At 35.1% G+C, this 14,849-nt stretch overlaps 1 pseudogene; it reads right to left on the reverse strand.

The window, feature by feature from the left end:
* Nucleotides 1-2,545, reverse strand: part of LOC110313781 — a 195,326-nt pseudogene extending 192,781 nt beyond the window's left edge.
* Nucleotides 2,546-14,849: the final 12,304 nt, after the last annotated feature.

The following is a 14,849-nucleotide window of genomic DNA, read 5'->3' on the forward strand; positions in this document are numbered from 1 at the left end:
ATGGGAAACTTTCGGGATAGCATTTGAAATGTAAATAAAGAAAATAATAATAATAAAAAAAAGAGAGAGGTCTATAGTTACACAATTTGAGAAACTTACTTTAAAATGAATGTTTGTTTACTGTGTAAGTTCTTTGATATTTTACTAGTTTAAGGCATATATGGATTTTTCAGATAGGATTTATAATATACAGAATTGCACAAAAGTATTTAATGGTGTAATCTTTTCCTTCCTGTTAAAAAATATCAAGTGTAACTATTGATATATGACAAAACAATTGGAAAGCTATGCTATAGCAAGAAAGAATGCTATCAGCCTCTAAAAGGTATGAGCCTCATATTCAATTAATGTTCTCTTTCAAAGATTATATATTATATAAATTATGAAAAAGCACAACCATTGACCATCCCTTGAATCAATTTGGTCTTTACAAATGTTGAAGGTAGACATTGTATTCAAATAAAACAAACGATGTTCTTTTATCAACAGCTACCAGCCAAAACATTGCTATAGTGTATATTTGCCATATAGCAAATGGTTCCTAGACACAATTATGGTTCTCTAAAGTCAGTTTCCCATGAGAAGCTTACATTTTTTTTTTTGCTTTAAAATTTGTTTACGTTTGGGATAGCAAGAGCCTTAAAAATACCTAGCTATTTTGTATGTTCATTCTCAGTATACAGAGACAGTTTCCCTCACTCATCCAACAAGTGCGTTCTGAATGGTTGATATTTGTTAGACATTATGCTGAGCACTAGACATACAGTCCTAAACAAAACAGACTGCTCTGTATGCTCATGATGCTCACAGTCTACTGTAAGAAAAACTAATATACAAAATGTAGTGTGCTAACATTTTTATCGAAAATGTTTTTCTTCATACAACATATTTGATTACAGTTTTCTGTCCCTTTACTTCTGCCATGACTTCCCCAACTCTGCTCCCATCTGCACCCCCTTTCTGTCTCTCCTTAGAAAACAAAACAGACGTCTAAGGGATAATAATACAATATAAAGTCATAAAAATGATTGAAAAAGGACAAAACAAACAATTTTACTGGCTAATTGGGGTCAATTGTACTGGCTAATTGTGTGTCAAATTGACACAGCTGGAGTTATCACAGAGAAAGGAGCTTTAGTTGAGGAAATGCCTACATGAGATCCAGCTGTAAGGTATTTTCTCAATTAGTGATCAACCGGGAAAGGCCCCTTGTGGGTGGGACCATCCCTGGGCTGGTAGTCTTGGATTCTATAAGAGAGCAAGCTGAGCAAGTCAGGGGAGGCAAGCCAGTAAAGAAAATCCCTCCATGGCTTCTGCATCAGCTCCTGCTTTCTGGCCTGCTTGAGTTTCAGTCCTGCATCCTTTGGTGATCAACAGCAGTATGGAAATGTAAGCCAAATAAACCCTTTCCTCCCCAACTTGCTTCTTGGTCATGATGTTTGTGCAGGAATAGAAACCCTGACTAAGACAAAAGTCAAAACTGATTGAAAAAGGACAAAACAAACAAATGGAAAGGGCTCAAGAAATGGCACAAGAAGCAAATATAAATGCAGAGACACAGTCATTCACACACTCAGGAATCCCATTAAAAACACAAAACTGGAAGGCATAATATGTATGCAAAATCTGTAGAGAAAATAAAATAAAATAAAATAAAATAAAATAAAATAAAATAAAATAAAATTTACTAAGAAAAATTATGACTCAACCTTATGAGGCAAAGAACATTCAAGGATGCCATTATAGTTTATTTTCTGTTGGCCATCTATTTCTGGGCTTTCAGCCTACCACCTGAGTACTCTGTTTCCCCAGTGAGGCTCCATTGAAGAAAACTAAATTTTTCTTTGCAAGTGACTATCAACTGTAGATAGCTTCCACAAACTTTGCACTACAATAGCACTAGCATATCTTTCAGGTAGGACACAATTTCAAATCCAAAAGTGTGTAGCTGGGTTGGTGTTCACATTTACTCTTTGATAGCATTGAGAGAACTTTCCAGTACAAAGAACACTAACAAGTAGGGGTGAAGAGTCTGAGTGTGCACCAGCTGAACTTATCTATGTTCAATGAATTGTGTAGGTGCTGTCTTTAGCAATGGGGTCTTACCATCAGTTTGTGGAGAGCAATCTATAGCCTTTGCAACAGTCTGTGTTGTTTTGGGCATTCTAAGGGACCTCTTTGGCCTACTTGATTAGATATTATCAATAGCTTGAAGTACTCAGCTTCATTTGGTGGTGAGGGGTGTCCAGTTGGGACTCTGTCTGCCCTATTATTTGATTATTTCATGTAGATAACATTCATATATACATATATGTAGATGTATACATATACATATAAAATTTAGGAAGCTTCTACTGTATTAGTTTTCCATATGAACCTTTGAATAGCCCTTAATTTCATTTGGTCCTCATTTATTCGACTCCTTCACCTTCTTGTTCCCTCGTCTTACTTGTTTGGCTCCTCCCATTCCATTCCCCAACTTTTTAAGTCAAGTGTTAACATACAAAGTGCTACAGAACACAGGGCACTTACCTGCATAATTCATGGCCCTAAAAGTCTGTCTGAAATATCTGAATCAGGGTTGTCAGAGGAGAGCCAAGGGTTTTACTTAATTGAATGACTGGCCCAGCTTTTCTGCTTACATTGCCAGCAAAGTACTGTTCTTACTGCTGCCGCATGATTCTAAAGACAATCAGACATATCTACCACCTTCACAGCCACAATTCTATCTGCTTTCACAGTAAATAACAAACAGTTTAAATGTATTTGCAGAAATATACCTGCCAGGTACTGATGAACAATTGCTTCTTTCAAAGATACTGGAAATTTTGCCAAGTTTAGTAATCAAGTAGGCTCACCATAAGGAATCTGGAAATATAAAATACCTGCTAGACTGCTACCAATCTGTCTCTCAGCCAGTGCCAAAGGCACTAGAAACACTGAGTCCCTTGTAGCATTAAAGCCTAAAATGATACTCTGTGGCTTAGAGATTTCATTGCTTCTTCTTTTTACTTATATACTATGTAAAATATTTCTCCTTTTTCCTACAAAATATATATTAATTTCATAATCCTTTACTAACTGAGAATTTTATGTTGCTTGTACCCTTAAACGTCATATGCTAAATATTTAAGTATTGCTAAAGCCTGTGAGTTCTCATTTGGATGAATTACCATTACTGCTAATATCTCCATTATTTTAGTATCTATTGTATCATTTCAACTTTTAGTTTCATGATTAATTGAAAAACAATTATTGTATATATTTAGGGAACATAAAATGATATCTCAACATATTTGCATATTGTGCAATGATCAAGTCCAATTAATTATAATGTCTATCATCTGATTTATTTATTATATTGTTGGCATATGAATATTGAAAATCTTTTAGCTGCTTTGAAATATACACACATATATTATTGTTAAAAATCACCACCATCTTATGTAATAAAGCACAAAAACTGTTTCCAGGCTGTACTTCTGTTTCTCTGTTAAATCTAAGACTTAAGTCTCTGGCTCCTTGATTATCTTTTCTTGATAATTACATAATCTTTAGCTCTTACTGTGAATCAAATGGACCATATACAAGCATAATGCCAATGATTTTCTGACTGTATACAAACACAATGCCAATACTTTCTTACATATATAACTAGGTATTTATTGTAAAGTTCTCCTAATGATTATCTCTATACCATTCGACCACATTAGACCACACTGCTCTTTGAAGACCTGTGACAGCTGTTTCTAAACCTTCTATATTACTCTGGACACTATAAAATTAACTTCTACCTTGCTGATTTGGAAGCTATTGCTAAACTCTGTTAGTCTCACAACCCTGGCCACACTCTAGTCTGGATTCATTTCACTCTTGACTGTCTCTATAAGCTCCCCATGGGTTTTATGGCCCAGATTAAATGGGTTACTACAGTTTTCATCCAGTACTATTTGTGGTTATATGTACCCACATGCTGCAAATAGGAATGTTATATGTATTGAAACTAAAACCATTTAGTACTGTTTGGGTCATTTCTCTGCATTTCTTTCTTCCTTTATTAATTAAAACAGGGACAATGAGATGGCTCAGCAGAAAAAAAAAGCTACATGCTGCCAAGCCGGAGGACTTGAGTTCAATGCTCAGGAGCCACACAGCAGACAAAGAGCACTGATTCCAAGTTGTCCTCTGACCTCCATATTTTTGCTGTGGTTTGTGTGCTCCCCAACACATACTAAATATATAAATGTAATGAAACTTAATGTATTTATTATATAATCACTTGTGGGTAATTTATGTGAAACAGGAGATACCATGGCAAATAAGAGAAATATGTGACTCTAATGTGTTTACCTTCTGTAGATTAAGACTCACCAAGAAAAAGTTCTGTAAGATTCTTGATCTATCATCTACTGTTTTTATTCTTCTAGAAAATTTTTTTCAAGCATCATATATCAATATCTAGTTGCTTCCAAAATGATTGATTACCTGTGAGTAAAGTAAATTTTGTGCTAATTAATCAGAAGTAAAATATTCATGATAATCTACCCATAAAACTACATATTATTAGTTCTATAGACAAAATTATTTTAATTATAATATTATTTTATATCATTGTTGTTTAAATTGCAGATTCTAAGATGAACCCAAAATTTGCTGAGTCAGGATTTCTGGGGTTACATCTATATTTGGCATATATATATTTTGTACTATATTATTATAGGTTGTTTTAATTAATTATTTAAGAATTACAATATATATCTAATCATATTTGCCCAACTATTCACCCAGCTCCTCCTAGATCCACTCACTCTTCATGTTGTATACTCATTTTCTTTTATAATCCACTAATCCAATTTTTGATGCCTGTGTATACTCCTGGATATGGAGCCATCTACTGGAACAGGAGCCACACTCTTAAATAACACTGATTTTCCCCTTCCCCTGAAGCCATCCACTGTCCATAAGTCCTCAGGAATGGGCAGTAGTAAACCACTTTGCCCTTCATGTTTGAATGATAATTATCTTGATTTTGTGCAGGTCATATGCAGGCTACTGCAGATGTTGAGAGTTAATGAATGCATCAGCTCTGTCTTGTCTACAAAACACTTCTTTCTTTCTCTTCCTCCCTACCTTTGGCTCTTATGTTCCCTCTGTACCTTCTTCCATGATAGACCCTGAATGAGCCTTGAAAGGGTATGTGTGACATAGATCGCCTATTAGTGGCTCAGAACTCCACTGACACTTATTCCGTTTGATGTGTCTATTTGTAAGTTTCTGTGTCAACCATCAGCCACTACACAAGAAATTTGTATGATAATGTCTGAGAGCTACATTGATCTATGAATATAGATAAACAAATGTAGAGGGAGGTTTATAACTATATTTCTTTATCAGGATAATGGTAGTACATTAACCTCAGGAGCCCAAAGCATTGATAGGGGGCCATACTGTTGTGCTAGGAATGTATTTCTTCATGGGCAATGGACCTTAAATATACCCAGAAAAGAGTTAGTTACCCCATAACATCCATGCTACAATTCCATCCCTAGGCATATCTTGCCATGCATCATTGTATTTTACAGCTTTCAAAGGTGAGTAAAAGATGTGATAATATTTTCCCCCCAGTGGCCTACATAACACTTTTCAATACTATGAAAGCTAGGAGAGAGGAAGCTTCCTCTTCAGTACCAATTTGATCTTTCTATGTCCTATGACCATTGTGCATACTGTATTCAACAATAGGGTCTTACTGTCAACTACTGATGGGCAATCGAGAGTAACATCAATAGATTGTATTGTTTTGGCGTCTCCAAGACACCTATCATCAACAATTTGAGGAAAAATATCTCTTTTATGGCACTGGCACTGGGACTTTAGGTGTTAATTGTTCTCCAAATTCTCTCCTCTGTCCTAAACTACTCTCTCTCTCTCTCTCTCTCTCTCTCTCTCTCTCTCTCTCTCTCCTCTCTTCTTAAACACTTAAACTTTCCCTCATGTTATTCCCCCTTTCTCTTACTATGTTTTACACTAATGTATGTGTATCATGACTAAATCTCTATTCTGCATGTAAGATAAAATATCCAATAGTTGACTTTGACTTCCTCATTGCCCTTCCTTGTTTCCCTATATCTTTTTCCTTGAGACATCATCCTCACCTTCATAGTGCCAAAATGGCACAAATTTCATTTCATTTCATACCAACAGCTTCTTCATATGAGAAAAAGTATGTGACATTTGTCCTTCTAAGTCTAGCTTATGTGGCATTAGATGATGATTTCCAGTTCCATTTGTCTTCTTGTAAATGAGATAATTCATTCTTGTTTTTTCTTGCTCATTAAAAATACCATGATGTGTGCATTTCCATATTTTGTGCAAGTGTCTAGGCTGATTCTATAACTTTACTATTGAAAATAATAAAAATTGTGTATTGTAAGTTTTATTATTAATTAGTCATTTTATTTATTTAAATTCCAAATGTCACTCTCCTCCCAGGCACCCCTCACCGAGTTCTTCCCTCCTTTCCACCTCCTCTTTAACTCTGAGGCCTGCAGTCTCAATAGGACTAGTCCCACTCTTCCACTGAGGCCAGACAAGGTAGTCCTCTACTTTGTATGTTCCTGAAGCTTCAGAGCAGTCCTTGTATGTTCTTTTGTTGGTAGTTTAGTCTCTGCTAGCTCCCAGGGTCCCAGTGGTTGACACTTTTCATCTTCCTATGGGATTGCAATCCCCTTCAGTTTCTTCAGTCCTAGCTCATCTATTTGGGTTCCAGAACTCAGTTCAAAAGCTGTCTGTGAGTATGTTCATCTGTCTCAGTCAGCTGCTGGTAGAGCCTCTCAGAGGACAGTCATGCTAGGCTCCTGTCTGCAAGAACAAAATGGCATCAGTAGTAGTGTCAGGGATTGGTGGTCACCTAGGGAATGGATCCCAAGTTGGCCTTGTCACTGGTTCGACATTTGTTTAGTCTCTGCTCCATTTTTTTTCCTTTTACCTGCGTTACTTTTAGACAGGAATAATTTAGGGTCAAAAATTGTAAGGTGGGTTGGTGTCCTCAACCCTCCACTGGAGGCCCTGCCCAACTACTGGAGGTTGTCTCTTCAGGTTCCATATCCCCACTGTTGATTATTCTGGCTAAGGTCACTCATATTGAGTCCTGGGAGCCTCCCTCATCCCACATCTCTTGGACTAATGATGGTGAACATTTCTTTAAGTGTTTCTTGGCTACTCGGGAATTCTCTATTGAGAATTCTCTCTTTAGTTCTGTACCCAGTTTTTTATTAGATATTTTCTTTATTTACATTTCAAATGTTATTCTCTTTCCTGGTTTTCTCCTCAGAAACCCCCTATCCCATGCTCCCTGTCCCTACTTCTATGAGAGTACTCCCCCATCCACCTACCCAATCTTGCCTCCTTTCCCTGGATTTCCCCTACACTAGGGCATCAAGCCTTCATAGGACCAAGGGCCTCTTCTCCCATTGATGCCTGGCAAGGCCATCCTCTGCTACATATGTGGCTGAAGCCACGGGTCCTACCATGTGTACTCTTTGGTTGGTTATTTAGTCCCTGGAAACTGCGGGGAGAGGTTTGTTGGTTGATATTGTTGTTATTCCTATGGGTTTGTAAACCCCTTCAGTTCCTTCAGTCCTTTCTCTAACTCCATTTTTAAAATTGGGTTATTTGATATTGTGTTCAGGAGTTTTTCCTCTGTGCTAATGCATTCAAGGCTGTTTTCCAATTTCTCTTCTATTAGCTTCAGTGTATCTGGTTTTATGTTGAGGTCCTTGATCCACTTGGACTTGAGCTTTGGGCAGAGTTATAAATATAGATCAATTTTCATTCTTCTACATGCAGACCACCAGTTAGACCAGCATCATTTTTTGAAGATGCCTTTGTTTTCCCACTGTATGGTTCTGGCTTCTTTGCCAAATATCAAGTGTTCAGAGGAATGTGGGTTTATTTGTGGATCTTTCATTTTATTCCATTGATCTACCTGTCTGTTTCTATACTAATGTCATGCAGTTTTTTATCACTATTGTACAGCTTGAGGTCAGAGACAGTGATCTCTCTCGAAGTTCTTTTATTGTTCAGTATTGTTTGGCTGTCCTGGGATTTTTCTTTTTCCATATGAAGTTGAGAATTGTTCTTTCAAGGTCTGTAAATATTGTGTTGGAATTTTTGTGTGGCTTGTACTGCATCTGTAGATTGTTTTATGTAAGATGACAATTTCTACTATATTAATCTTACCAGTCCATGATCTTTCCATCTTCTGAGATCTTCTTCAATTTCTTTCTTCAAGGACTTGAAATTCTTGTCATATAGATCTTTCACTTGCTTGGTCAGAGTTAGACCAAGATACCAAACAGATTTCTTTTGTGGTTTCAACCCGGGTAGCACTCAGAGACAATGAAACAACTTCTAGATGAGGTTTCTGCTTTTTCTCTACTCTCTGGGAGGATGGATCCATATGCAAATTTCTCCTATTTACTGAATCATCCTTACATTTCTTTTTTTGGGGGGAGGGGTGGTTCAAGACAGGTTTTCTCTGTGTAGCCCTAGCTGTCCTGGAATTCACTCTGTAGACCAGACTGGCCTCAAATTCAGAAATCTACCTGCCTCTGCCTCCCAAGTTCTAGGATTAAAGGCATGAGCCACCACTGCCCGGTCATCCTTACATTTCTATGCACCCTTCAACTGTCCTATCACCTATATTCTGAAAATTGATATTTCAATTATTTATTATCATGAAATTTCATATTCACTGTATCACATGGAGGCAGCTATTAATACCCGACCTTGCCTTAGGATCCACCTGTACATCACCATTAGGTTATAATTATTATTTTCTTTTTAAGTATTTTCTCTTTTTAAAATAAGTATATGAAATGTGGTTGCTGTTGTTTCTCCCCTTCCTATATTTCCAGCCACCTGGTTCCACATTCATGATATATGCATTTTTTGCCCTCTTCTTCTTCATCCCTACATTTTCCCACCCCATTATCTCCTTTAAGTTCCATAAACTAAACCACACTTACACCCATTTATGTGTGCATACAGATGCATTAAAATATAGGATCTGAAAAAAAAGAAAATTATAGGATCTGCAAAAAAAGAAAATTACAGGATCTGCATATGGGAAATAATATAAGATTATTGTTTTTCTGAGTCTTGGTCATTCCATTTATAATACTGCTTTCCAGAGACATCTATCTTCCACCAAGTTTAATAGTTACATTTTTTTATAGATAAAGAAAATTCCATATATATATATATATATATATATATATATATATATATACTTATTTATTCATCTGTGAATGGGCATCTAGGCTTATTTCATTCCCTTAGTGTGAATGAAGCAGAAATAAATACGGATGTTCAAGATTTTTACTGGTGGTAGGGTATAGTGTCATTTGAATACACATTCAAGTGTGGTATAGCTGGGTTATATGATAGTTTCTCTTATTTTAATTTTTTAAAACTTAAACTTAAATTAGTATAAATAACCATAATGGTTATACTAGTTTATACTCCCAGTAGCAGTGAATAAATGTTCTTATTTCATAAAGAACAGCAGACTTCAGATTACAGATAACCTATATTCTTGGGTTTCAGAATGAAAGAACTGAGAGCTATGTCCATTGACTAATCAAGTCAGACCTTTGACTACATTCATCAAGTTAGGACAACACATCAAGTATGATGTCAGGACCAGGCATCATATCAACAGCTACCCATTTCAATTGAGCTCATAATTCATTGAAAATGTCCAATTCAGAGTAACTTCCTCTTGTTTGCATCCTTCATTATCAATAGTTAATTAATCACAATGTTCCACCTCAGTGCTATAGAAATATTTTCTAATGATTTATTGTACAAATAAACAAGACGAAAAAGTCTCCAATGGCATAATATGCATAATGTGCATTTTAATTAGAAGGCAATTTAGATATTTATTTAGGCCGTGCTCATGTGCAAGTTATTTCTAATGATGGAAAGCTGATTTAGTGGAACTAATTATGATAAATTACTAACAGTGGTTGCAAACATTAGGTGTTTATCCAAATTTATCAATAGATCAAAAGCCAAGCTTAGAAATAGTTTGAAATATTTCATATGAACTTCTCATTGGATTTTTAAAAGGTTCCCTGTTATTCTATTTTTTAAACATAGAAGGTAACCTTGAAGTACATTAAAGTTTTTTCAAGACTGGCAAAGTTGCTTAACTATAATACATATGAGCCCGAGTCTTTAGACTTGGGACTCTGTACTTTCCTATAATGTACTTAATTACCAGAAGAATTTCTAATACAATGTTGCAATATCCCAAGTAAATTTCACTTTATTTCGGTACATAAGGTGCTGAGCTTGATGGGAACCACTTAGATACAAATTTAATTTTGCAAATTGTTCACTTAATTTCATATTCACTGTCAATGCAAAAAATAGTAATTTCCATATGGCCACAAATCAAGTACAACAGAAATGTATTCATTACCACACGAAGTTCACTTTAAAATGGACTGGACAAATGGAATTTTTGACATTTAAAACAGTTTTGCTCAATACTGAAACAGCTTGAGGACTCATCTCAAAAGCACCTTGTTTTCAAACACTGTTAAATATTCTATGGTATGGTAGATATTCTATGATATGGTAGAATTCCTAGTTTGGCATGCAAATTTGAAGGAATGGACCATAATAGGAAAATATCCATAAATACTGGAATGCAGCCAGTCAGTTTCAAATCTGTTTCCTTGTTCAAGAACTATAGAAGACATGACAAATTATTCAAATCACTTCATGTTCACCACTCATTTTATGAAAAACAAAAAACAAATACACATATGAAGCTACCCATTGCATATTTTTTCTCATTTGATTCCCTCTTTCCTGGCCTCAAGTAATCACAATTATGAAATACAATGTGTGGTATTTCCACATAGGTTTCATATTATTCTTTTAAAATATTTCTATATCCACAAATACAATAGTTTTACATTTTATAGTATACTTTATATATTTTTCCTGAAATAGTATCTTTAATTCACTCACCATTGCATATTTTTATACATCCACATTGCTACACATAGGTCTCACTAAGTCATTTATATATATTTTGGCAAGTATTCTACCATATTACTACAATAAAATGTGTAATGCTTATAGCTGCATATTGAGATTGTTTCCACTTTTTGTTATTAAAAATAATATAACTTTGATCCTGTTTTTCCATACTAATATGGATGAGTTTCTCTAAAGTGAATTTGTAAAAATTGGATTTTTTGTAAATGTGTGGGTGTGTGTATTCACAAAAGCTGATTACAATAGTATACCAATTTACATGTCCATCAGCAGTGTAACAGGAGTTCTTTTGTCCTTTTCTCTTAAAAAGTTATTCACTTTTATTCAGCATTATTTGCTAGCTCATTTTCTACACTACTAGTATTTTTTAATGTGGTATCAAACCAGTTATTGAATCATCTGGGAGAACAAAATTATTTCATGGTCCTACTTAATAGTTTAACTAATACAGAAATGGTAAAAAGAGAGGGACATTTATGTTTCTTAAGTTTCCCACTTCCTTCTGTCCTGTTATGCTATGACTGATCACCATTCGTGTTATAGACAGCCCCCATTCTCATCACAACAAACCTGTCCATTGCTTATTCATTTATTCATTCTGTCAGCCACTCCATTATTCACCCACATGTACTGAGTATCTAAAATTTTTGAGACATTGTGTAATAAGGTATGTAAAGGAAGATTTATTGTAGGTTTAAAATGAAGGTGAGTGTTGGCCTAACATGACTTATATATCTTATACTGTATGTTCTAACTGTCCTCTTTTAGTCAGCGAATCTTGTCAATTAAGTCAAAGTAAGAAAGCACAAACATCAATTAAATACTTACTATAAGCTAATATATCCATTGATGAAATTGACCTGTTAATTTGCATGTAATATATTTATGTAGTAATAGTTTCATCACAGCTCTAATGCAGAGTGAGTAGAATTTAAATCAACATGTGTGGAATGTAATACTAGTATGTCCCAAGTACAAAACCATTTCTTCTGTCTCCTTTCAAAATTACACTACCAAATACAGATTAATTTCTTTTCCCATTTAGTGAATCTCAGATAAAATCAACAACTTGTTCAACATCTGATCTCAAGATATCAAAACTTCAAAATCTGATCTAACTCAACAAATCCATTGTCTCTTATGGCTGGTAGTAGGAATTTTAAATACCATGAGCCAGACAAGGAAAATGAAGTGTTCCACTCTGTTCAGGCCAGACAGACAGGATGTAATTTGCTGATGTGATATTTGCCAGGAAAACATCAAAAGAATCTTTAATCATTGTGAGTTGGCTAAAGTTCCAATGCTCATAATAGATGGTAACTCCTTTAGGACAAGGTCATGATACACAAGCCTTGATAAACTGCCCAGTCTTGTTTCATATTGTGAAAGCTAAAGCTTGACCTTTGCATTCAGGTTTCCATAAAAAGTTTTCCCAAAATGTCCTAATGAATGGAAAGACCAAGAAAGAAGAAACTTAAAGATCACAGGTTGTACCTTGTCAATATAAGCTAATGCATCTATGTATAGGACTTCCCTGAACAAGCTGCATCTACTTTTTTATTTGGAAGGGACCTATAAATCAGATCTAAGTTGTGACGATACCTCTCCTGGAAAGACCTCACTGCCCAAGTCAGGACTAATCATTTCCTTATTTACACAAAACTCTGTGTTTTCCATACCACAAGAGTGACAAGATTGTATTTCAATTTTCAGCATCTTACGTATACCCCCCCACCAAGATTGTAAACTCCAAGAGAGATAGTGCCATATTCTCATTCCAGTTATGGATTTTCAGATTGTTATATAGGTTAGGACAAAATAGGAATTTGATCAGTGTGAGATTTGTGAATAAATCTTTATATGTGAATTAACAAGTGAATTTGCATGTTAATGAATGAACAAATGAAAGTAGGGTTATATTCTCCACACTCATTTCTTTTGCAAAGATACTCAAACATGTTCAGAATGAAGAATTATCTGAAGACATAATAGAAAGTAGGCGGTGGTGGCACACGCCTTTAATCCCAGCACTTGGGAGGCAGAGGCAGGCGGATTTCTGAGTTCAAGGCTATACAGAGAAACCCTATCTCTAAAAACCAAAAAAAAAAAAAAAAAAGAAAGAAAAAAGAAAAGAAAAGCAGGACCTCACTGATATTCAAAATATCAATAAATATGAAAATATGAACATTTTCCATATTCTAGGCACTATTATACTTTCTGTTAACCTATTTAATACTCACCAAAAATCTTATGAGATATAGTAATGATTCACATTTAAAATGCAAGCATTGAAACCACCTATTGACATTTATCTAGGAAGTACTAGACCTTGAATATGAGCCTAATCAGTCACAAACTCCAAAATCAGTGCTCTTAGCTACATGGGCATATCATATTATAATGAATTTTAAAACAGACTCTATTATTTGGGAAACATGACTATCACCATGAATCTGTATTATTGGACTCAATACATTCTATGTGTTCTGGAAAGTTATCATGTTAAACTCTGTATACAAAAAGACATGTATTTGAATGTTAAATTTTTTCTTTGAATAAGTTATCTTAGCTTGGGCTCTTTCATCAGACAAAACTGAGTTTGAATGCAAGTTCTGACATTTGCTAATAAATCCTTGAACACACTGCCTAAACTCTGAACCCACTGCTTGTCTAATAAAGATATGATACTAGTATCTATGTTAAAGAATACTCCAAGTACCAAATTCAGTAGATTCTGTAAAATGATTAGTACAGTGTCTGACATAGAGGGACACTTCAACAAATATAAGTAAATGTTCTTATGGGATTTATTTCCTTCTTTTATCCCAGTAGGTTTCCCTGTAGTGTTATACAGTCTAATGGACTTTAGAGAGACTGTATGTTCAGCAACAGGCTAGATCGTGCTCTTTGTCGCAGTTTTTTCTTCCTTGAAAACCAGCTATAAACTGAGTACTATACAAAGCCATGCTTTAAAAGGTCAGCTATAACTTCCAAAATGCCAGTTCCAATACTTTTTCTCAAACATCCAATTTGCCCTATCTGCTACTTCCTTTTTTTTTATTGACCAATTCTGTCTTACATTCTTCCTTCTTGGCTTGTCTAAAATTACATTCTCTTCTTGTTGCTGCTACCATTACAGGTTCTTGAACAAGAAGCTCCTCTCTTTCAGAGTTTAGAACAGAAAGTTGCCAAGGTTACAGCTCTGGCACATTCTGGTTTCCAGTGAGCTCACCCTCGTTGAGCAAACATATCTATTCCTACAGCTGTCAGAGTTTATTTTATGTCGATGTTCTCCCAAACTGATGACTTTGTCCTCAAATGAGCTCTGTTCCTAAATCTCAGGTTCTTGCTAGCTATTAAGCTCAGCATTAATCCTGTATTTTTCATATTTAATGTCTAGTCCTATCTTTCCTTTTCTCAGTTAATGGCCTTTCCATCCTAGTAAGGCACAAAAGCTTGAAATTCCAGTTACCTCTTTCATCCGTAGCTTTTACAATATTTTGTTTGTTTAAATTGAATGACAGTTACCAAGTAGTGGTTACTTTGCTGATTCTAAACTAATTTTGCTCTCCCACATTCTTCCTGTAGCCTAAGGTTCATAGATCTAATAATCCAGTTGCACATTTAGCATACACAGGCATCACAGGAGCATGTTTAAATCAGTAAAAGCTTTAATTGAGCAAAATTAACAAGACCTCCCTTTCTAAACTTAAGAATATTGATCCCTGTAGCACTTATCTCTTTCTTGTCACCAATCTTTCTGTATTGTC

Source organism: Mus pahari, chromosome X (genome assembly GCF_900095145.1).
Source record: "Mus pahari chromosome X, PAHARI_EIJ_v1.1, whole genome shotgun sequence".
Lineage (NCBI taxonomy): Eukaryota > Metazoa > Chordata > Mammalia > Rodentia > Muridae > Mus > Mus pahari.